This window comes from Heterocephalus glaber, unplaced genomic scaffold, assembly GCF_053883595.1.
Source record: "Heterocephalus glaber isolate CG9 unplaced genomic scaffold, H.glaber_assembly_v1.0 deba00001461, whole genome shotgun sequence".
In the NCBI taxonomy this organism is placed as follows: Eukaryota; Metazoa; Chordata; class Mammalia; order Rodentia; family Bathyergidae; genus Heterocephalus; species Heterocephalus glaber.
The window spans coordinates 45,826,224-45,835,460 of NW_028258308.1; the positions used below are offsets into that span (position 1 = coordinate 45,826,224).

The window sequence follows — 9,237 nt, forward strand, 5'->3', positions numbered from 1 at the left end:
CAGGCATTTGTTTAGCTTTTCCTGAGGGTGCCTGCAGTCCTGTGGTACATATAAATAAGAAGTTATTTCAATTCATTACTTTACTAAGACTGACATATTCAACTATTAGAGCTCTTTAATAAAGAACCAATCTTTGAAAAAAGATTTCCATTTTCTACCTCACATGTTTGCCTGAAGATGGCAAAACATGTTTTAAAAAAATATAATAAATCTGTGTATTTATCAAAATAACATATTATTCTAATGCCTTTATTCAAACTCAGTTTGTTCACTAGCAAAATCAGATGACATCAAGAAGAAAACTTGCATGAAAGGTGCACATATGTAAATGAATGGAAGTATCTCAATTATTGACCCATATTTTAATACATGTTCATGAACCCTATTGATGCTTTTACTTCCTATTTGAGAGCAGATTTTTATAAACTTTTAGCATTTATATAGTAATTTTTAAGTTTGATTCACTAGAAATTTTATAAGGAACTGAAAGATAGACTTTTAAAACAATATAAATATCAAAAAAGTAAACAGCATAAAAAAAGAAGAAAATTCTCCTCTCTGTTTTGCCAACAGCTCACTTCCTCTCTTTTCATACCCTGCAGGTTCTCCTAATGACCCAGAGCTTTGCAGAGGGACCATTCCTAGTCAACTGCAGGCAGAAACCTTATAACTCTGGGACCAGATCAGCCTTCCCAGGACATGGAATCCACTGGCTCCCAGCACATGTGTCTCAGCTCTGAAAATTTGACCATGCCTGTGTCTGCATGCCCACTTATGAGAATGAAGTCAAATTATCACCAGGTATGTGAGCTTACAGTCATAAAATTGAAGCCAAGTGACCCCAAAAAATGTCCTCTGCAGGATAATCAAGCATTGTTCTTCAGTGTCCTGGAACTGAGTCCTTCATGAGATGCCTCCTTCCTTCAAGTGTTTTTATATCTGATTCTAGTGAAAAAGAGAAAAGAATGTAATTTCTTGTATGGCTTTATTATATATCATGATAGTCTCTTCAGATGGATAAGCAGTTTTATTTTCAGCCATGTAGAAGCATACAGAGACAGGACAGAGAACATTTTTAGGATTTGAAGGGATTTGGAGGCCACAGTGAGGAAGCATGTTACTGTGTCCTTCTAAGTTGTAAACACCCAGGAAATCCCAGGAGGATGGATCAGCATCAGCCAGAGGTGGAACCTAAGCAGGCAGCCAGGTGTTCTGAGATAAGACTGAGAGAATGACAGGGTCTCCTGCTGTGAATGTGGATCAGGCTGCAGTGGATTCACACTGCTATCTGCACAGTCCAGGCACAGAGTCTGACACAATTCCCCTTCTCCCATGAAGCAGGGAAGTGCACTGCCCTGGCGGACAGGACCTGTGGGTCCCTCCCCAGCCTGCACTGAGGATAAGCCTGAGCTGGGTTGGTCTGTTGGGGGAGAGTCTGCATTTCCCTAGTGGGGCTGGATGCCCAGGGCTGGCCCCGGGCTCTCAGTGCCCACATCAGCTCCCCAGCAGTAAAGATGTCTGTGCAGGTGCTGCTATGGTTTCCCTGACAACTGAGATGATTGTGCAGCAGTGACAGCCACAAACTGCTAATATGACCTGTGAAGCAGCACAATCAGGCAGCAGTGGGTGGAGAAAAATGGATGACTGGGGTGCATCCACAATTCCTAGGAAGATCTCCATAATTTACAATAGGTATTTTTAAATTTAAAAACACACTCTCACCCCATTACTATTTCATCTAAATGTGGTGTTTAGAAATTAATAACTTGTAAAAGAAGCTTTAGTGGAAAGTTTCATCATATAGTGTTTTATAAAACATAGATGAAAAAGCTTTCATAATCAATGGATTCATATCTATTAAAATATTGGGGAGATAAAAATACATTTCCCTTGAGATCTTGTTGTACTTATAGGAAAATACAAAAAAAACCCCAGTGAACTGGAGAAATAAAAAAAAAAACCCTATGCTCTGTAACACTTAAGGAGAAGTGGTACAGAGGACCATAATATTGATTATGCCCAAGGCAGGCTGTGAAGTTAACCCCACAATTGGCTTGTTTAAACAAGTGTGTCTGGCCAAAGCCTAAGTTCCAAGGTCAAGAGTAACTCACACCCAAATTCCATTCCCACAACTAAAACCTTCAAACTAGAAGGACAATGTTTAATTACAATCCTATATTTTGTCTCTTCTGTTCCTAATGTGAGGGTACTTTGTCTTGTCCTTTATGAGCCTTGTTTACATTCATTTCCATATAAACCACACATTGCCTTTACCACAATTGATTCCCAATAAAAGTCAGTGCCTGGGACTGTTGAGCACCTTTGTCAGTTGCACCAGTATTGGTCATCCTGGCATCCCACTTTCTCTCTCCTAGTTCTGTCTCTTAGGCCTACATCACACACTGGGCAGTTGGGGACTGGAGCCTGACTACAGGGATCTCTGGCAAAGTGAGACTCTCAAATGTTCCTTCTTCCTTCAGATTTCACAGGACCAGCCTGAGCTAGCCTGCATGTGTCCCAGTGTCATTGTCACAAACATCGTGTGCTCTCTTCAAACCCAAGGCCATATTCATAAGTTACTCCAAAAAGCACTTCTGACTGTAATCTTGCAGCGACTGTGCCTGAAACTCTACATCCATTTCATTTTTAAACTTCATCATTCTTTTATTTTGGTACTGGGGATTGAACTCAGGTCCTTGCACTTGCGCAGCTGGCAGCGAAACCACTGAGCTAAATCCATGGCCCAACTTCACCATTCTTGCACAGGTTCCTCCACTCATTTTCTAAATTAGATTATGTATGGAATTAAATATGAAATGGTAGATTAAATATGGGATGTTTCCAATGTAGACGGTACTCCACATGACCAATGGGATTCATGCCAAGCTATCGACATCTGTTTAAACATCACATGGATCTGCATGAAAATACTCTTATTCCCAGAGAAAATAACTCATCTTCCCAAGTCCAAATTCCAGAATTTTCAAATTGTCTGCAGTATTTTCCATGCCCAGAAGGTGCAGCACAGGTATAGATTTGATCACCTGCTCTTCCTACCTGAAGAGCATTTATTCTGAAGCACAGTTTCTCCTATAAATATCTTAGTTCATTTAATACTCAGTGAACTCTCATATTTTGTAATATCATTTGAGTTTACAAAAAAATTTAATATATTATTTCTATAGTGTTATTATTATTTAAAGCAGCCATACTTTCAAGAAGAGAGGATAATTGAATGTATACCATGGTCTTACTATATTTATGTATCAAGAAAGGTAATTTATAGACAATATCAACCATTCTCTGGATTTATCAATCAGCTTCACTATCAATTCACATTACATATTCAGAATCACTCTCATCTTTTTCCACATTTTATGATAATTTATGCTTTACATATAAACCATACTTAAAAATACTTGGACATATTTAATGAACATGTTCACTTTATCCATTTTAAAGAAAAATCCATCAATCATCTAGCATCTGTCTATTTATGTATCTGTCCTTTAAAGTCATGTTAGCCAAATAAAGTTTCTTTTAAAGTTGTCTTATTAAAAAAGTCTAGGTTTAAAAATGACTTATCCCCAGATTTTGTTATTTCGAGCATTTTCTCATGAGTCTGAACTCCCCATGAGAACCGCACATGAATGCACACCCAGAGCCCAGCCATATACTGCCCTAGATCAAGGATGCTGAGCCCTGACCCTGAGTGAGCAGAGCCTGCCTGGTCCTCTGGAGTCCCCGCAGCCTGCAGGCACCTCTGCCCAACTTCTATGCAGTGAGGCCCAGGCTGAATCCAGCTGTCCTGACATGGGTGCTTTGTGGCCCGCATGCTCCAGGGAAAGTCCTTGGGTAGATGACCTCAGAGGCCATGTCCTGCTCATGGGCTGGGCTGGGGCCAAGGCCAGAAAGGAGTCTGTGGGTCCTCAGTGGTTCCTCAGGTGCTGAGGGCCAGTGCCAGGGGAGATCCCAGTATTCTACTCAGACTCTCCCAGGGTCACTGTATCTCAGTCCTATGGGACCTGTGATTAAATATTCCTTATCCATCCTGTGGATCCTAGAATGTGTCTCCATAGGTTTGCCAGTTTTGATTTCACTGGATAGCAAATTTACTGTATTGCAGTGCAATACTATAAGTTTAACATAAGAACACTGGAAGAAATCCTTAAAATGTCTGGCATTTGTGGATTCATTTTTAATTTGCTTTATGTAGTATTTATGATCAAATTGGTCTCATGTTGGTATTATTATGTCATAGAAAATGATATTAAGTGCTAAAATGGAAAACAAAGAGTTACCATTCCTTACTTTGGTGGGAGGCTTTTTAGGAAATATTGATATTACATTTCATTGCAGATAAAACATTAAAAGTTCTGGGATCTCTTTATCATGATCTCTAATAACTGAACTAATGGGAAGTTTCCTGGGAAGTGACCCTACTGGTTTAGTATAGGTTTACTTTTTTTTCTAACTTTGTTATTGTCATAAACCATATGTTAAATAAAATTTATGATTTAATTATTTGTGGTAGTTCTATTCAATTCCATTCAGCAGATTCCATTTTTGTGCAACAACTGACTCCTCACAGCTCTCAAACCTCTCATTACACATAGTGCAAATTCACAGCATAGAGAGAAGCTGCTCATTCTCCCTCCCTGAAGTCCTGTTAATGCTATTGCTCTGAGTTCACGAGTTACCTCTTCTGTTTCTTAAAAACATTGAATCATGCAGTATTTGCCTTTCTTAGTTTGACTTATTGTACTTGGAATAATGTTCTCAAGGTTCATCCTTAGAGCATGTATCACAGTTTTATTCTTTTTTAAGGCTGAATAATTCCCCACTGGATGTACATAGCTTATGTACTTTTTATTCATCTCCTTCAGGAGTCAGTTTGGATTCTAACTTCTGGCTATTGTGAAAGATGTTGTTATAAACATCAGTGCAGCAACATTACTTTGAGAGCCAATACTCAAATGACCTGGAATTGCTTTAAAATATGATACTTCTATGCATAACATGTTGAGGAACTCCCTCACCATTTTCACAATGGCTCACACTTTAAATTCCCCTCAGAAATGCACCAAGATTCTTCCAACTCACCAACACTCTTGTCACCCAAGCCAACACCTGGTATTTCCTCTTCTTTTATTCTTCATTTCCTTTTTAATGGTAGGTTTCCAACTGGGTATGAAGCTCTCATTTTCAGTTTTCTGGAAAAGTTGACCATGTTTCCATGTGCATGTTTCTCATGTGCACATCTTCCTCAGAAGGATGTGCCTTCAAATCAAATGCCTAGTTTTGGATGATGCAGGGCAGTGAACCCAGAGCCTCATGCCTGCTGCCCCAGTGCCCTACCAGTGAGCTACACCTGGCATTTGCTCTGTTTATAAAGATTGTGTACTTGGTTCTCTAGTCATTATTGTTGTAGAGTGGGAAGTTATTTAGATACTGTTGATGTTTATGGCTATAATTTATACAAATACTTCTCTAAGTCCATGGAGAGTCTTTTTCCTCTATTGAAAGTCTTCCTTAGTGAGTTTATTTTTTAAATTGACAAAGTATTATCTATTTTTATACTTGAGCTTTTGATGTCTTACCTATGAGGTCTTTGCTAAAATCTATGTAAAAGAAGATTTTATATGAAGACTGTATTTCTCTCAAGAGTTGCATATCTTTCATCATTACATTCAAGGCTTTAACACACATTTAGAAAACTGAATATATATATTTTAGAATGGCTGAAATTGCATGGTTTCATGGTAATACCATTTGTCCAGCATATTTATTGAAAACATTATACTTTTCCCATTGAATAATTTTAGCACATTTGTGGAAAATAATGCGATCATTTATGTGATTCGTTTTTCTGGGCTCCACATGCTGTTCAGTTAGTCCCTTTCTCTTTTTGTCACTACCTCACTCTTCATTACTGTCACTTCACAGGTGATTTTAAAATCAGAAACTCTAAGTTGTCCCATGCTGGGCAATCTAAAGGTTGCTTTCATGCTTGGGGTCCCTGACTTTGACCCCTGTCCCAGAACATGTCCTGGTGCACTCAGAGTGCTGGGTTCAGTTCTTTCCCAAAGCACAGGACACTTTGAGTCCAGACTCTGTGTCTGTGAGTGAGTGGCTGGACTCCTGAGATAAGGGGCAGAGACCTTGCCTAAGCCAAACGCTCACACTGGGTGAGCAGAAGTGGGGAATGGCAGGAGGGTAGTGATGTGTCCATGACAGAAGTTATCTTCTAAGGGTGACAGCATCCATGTGGGAGCACTCTCTGAGGGAGCTTTGGAGCAGAGCTCTGGGTCAGAGCAGAGGTAGATGAGCCTGCAGTGCATGTTCTGAAACATCCATTCACATTTCATAATGTGATGCTCAATCCACTTCTCATTGTTAATCTTAACAAACTAATAGTTTATCTTGTCATAGCATTCTTAATAAATCAGTTTCATCAGATTAACTCAGGTCCCCTCATGGGGAAAACATAAATTGGAATTTTCTCTGTATTGGTATAGGGCTTCTATTTTTCTAGCTTAATGCCTAATTCATGTGTCTAATATTTCTCCTGAAAATTAAGATTTATATGGTGTATTTGTATTCATCACTTTAATACATAAAATATTAACATATAGCAAGCAACGTAGAAGGGATGTCAATGTGTGGATTTAAATAGCAGATTGTAAAATTTGAAAAAATAATTTACTCACTTTCAAAAATCTACCAGAAATACAGATATTTTTCTCAGGTAATATATAGATGAGTAGTGTCTTAAGGTATTTCTCTTAAAGTCTTATAATTTTATTAGAAGTTCAAAGCATTGTTTTATTTTCTTTCAGAGCCTATAAATATGAGTATATTTCATATCACATCATGATATATATTAAAAGTATGCATTCAAAACATTTTCCAAATTACTTTTTTCATCAATTAGTGTCTTAGAATACATGTTTCTTCCTCAAAATGTAGACATATAGCATTTATATTCTTTCAAAAACAAGTAATAACTACACTCTGGGCATGAAATATGAACATAAAGAGTTCAAGCATCTTTCTTACCTCATTTTTATTTGTGGTACTGGGGATTGAACCCAGGACCTTGTGTATGCTCAGCAAGTGCCCTGAAACTGAGCTACTACCTCAGCCCCCTACCTAATTTTTATGATGAAAATTACTTTTGAGCATGTTTTTCATGGCCTTCAGAATGTCTTTATTCCTGAAGCTGTAGATGACAGGGTTGAGGGTGGGTGTGAGAATTGTGTAGAATATGGAGTGGAACTTATCCTGGCCTAGAGTGTGGTAGGATTTAGGTCTCATGTATGTGAAAATAAGCAGCCCATAGTACATGACAACCACAATCATGTGGAAGGAACAAGTGGAAAAGGATTTTTCTTGTCCTCTGAGGATTTTGTTTGTAAGACTGTATGTAGAATTTTGACATAAGATACAGAGATCATGGAGAAAGGGGTAAAGAGGAAAATAACAGCACTAACATCAACCCCTCATTCGTAGTGTGATGTGTCCACAGAGGGCACCCTAAGCAAGGCAGGGATCTCAAAGAAATAGTGATCGATCACCCTAGACTCACAGAAGGGAAAGTGGAGCACATAGGCTGTGTGGACTATGGAGTTCTGGGTCCCCACCAGCCAGGACCCTGCAGCCAGGAGCACGCTGACACTGTCACTCATGAGCATGGCATAGTGCAGGGGGTGGCAGATGGCCACATAGCAATCATAGGACATGGCAGACAGGAAAAGGTACTCATCACCTAGCAGGATGACAGACAGGAAGTTCTGGAATCCTCAGCCTGCAGAGGAGATAGTTCTGGTGCCAGACAGGAAGTTGGTGATCACTTTGGGGATGATGTTGGAGATGTGCAAGATGTCCATGAAGGAGAGGGGGCTGAGCAAGAAGTACATTGGGGAGTGGAGGTGGGAGTCCCTGCAGATGAGGAGTATCAGGAGGGCATCAGGATGAAAATGCTGTACAGAGAGGAGAAGAAGACCAGGCTGGTGTGAGAGAAAGAGAACAATCCCAGAAAAATGAAATCCCTGCTGGAAGTCTGATTCTCAGGGATCATCTTGAATGCTCTACTTTAACCATAAAAAATAATAATAACAAATTAATTAGTTAGTTAAACAAGTGCCTGGCTGCTTAATTAAATTGTAATGATGAAAGTAATTAAGTGGCAATCACCTTTACATTTGTCTACATAATACTTTGAAAGTTGGTTATGCATCTCTCCTGATCAACACCAAGGGCCTCTCAACCAGTGTTGTCAGTGTGGTGCTCTAAAAGGTGGACAACTCCCTTTCTAAATCCAATGGTAACACTGATATGTTGGCTGTGTTCATGATTCTGTGCTAAGTCTCAGTTGTAGCTAATTCCATGGGCTTCACTCTGGTGCCCCCTGTCAGGGGCCCTGGCCCAGTCTCCCTTGTGAACTCTCATTGCTTCCCCTCAGTCCCTGACTCTCCTGGTCCAACTTATGCTGGTTATTCTCCATATTTTCATGCCCAGCTCTGTCCCACCTGGAGAAGTGCACAGTAAACTATGTGTTGTGGGTGTTGCCCTGATGTGCTCCTGCTCTCTGCTGTGGGTGAAATTCTGTGGGAGACACTGCCTGGGGCACAGCCAGCCCAGCCTTGTCTGTCTCTCTCAGGAGTGCAATGTATGAGCTGGGGAACATGCTTATCTTATTGTGTTTTCACTCATACAATACTTTTAGAAAGTAAAGTACATTATTTCTAAGACTCCCAATATGAATAAGAAGTAAAATAACACAATTTAGCTTAGCCTGTGTATGCAATTTGAAACATCAGTCATACTTTATCAGAGAAAATCAAAGGCTTGAGTCAGTCACAACCAATAATCCATCTTTAGAAATATATTTTAGTTATGCCTGTTTTATGATTTTAAAAATTGGATCATTTTTAATATTTTTATATATGGCAACACAGTGTGAAAACTGCAATGACAAATTACAAATGAACTATTTGGCTCATAATCAATTAATTCAAAGGATGCAACTGTTTTATACCTCAAGACAAAACACTTGATCTTATTGATGGAAATCCTTTTGACGTACACATTTAATTGGTAACCAACATGCTCTGGCCTGGTTTCTGTGCAAATGTTCCACCAAATTCACTCCTGACTTGAAATAATTCTCTTCTTATAAACATGGTCATATCACAATATCTCCTCCAAAGAGAAATAAATTCTATGGTACCTTTT

At 39.2% G+C, this 9,237-nt stretch overlaps 1 pseudogene; it reads right to left on the reverse strand.

Moving 5' to 3' along the window:
* Nucleotides 1-7,152: 7,152 nt before the first annotated feature.
* LOC147826821 (olfactory receptor 2AJ1-like) lies at nucleotides 7,153-8,080 on the reverse strand (annotated as a pseudogene).
* Between the last annotated feature and the right edge of the window lie 1,157 nt (nucleotides 8,081-9,237).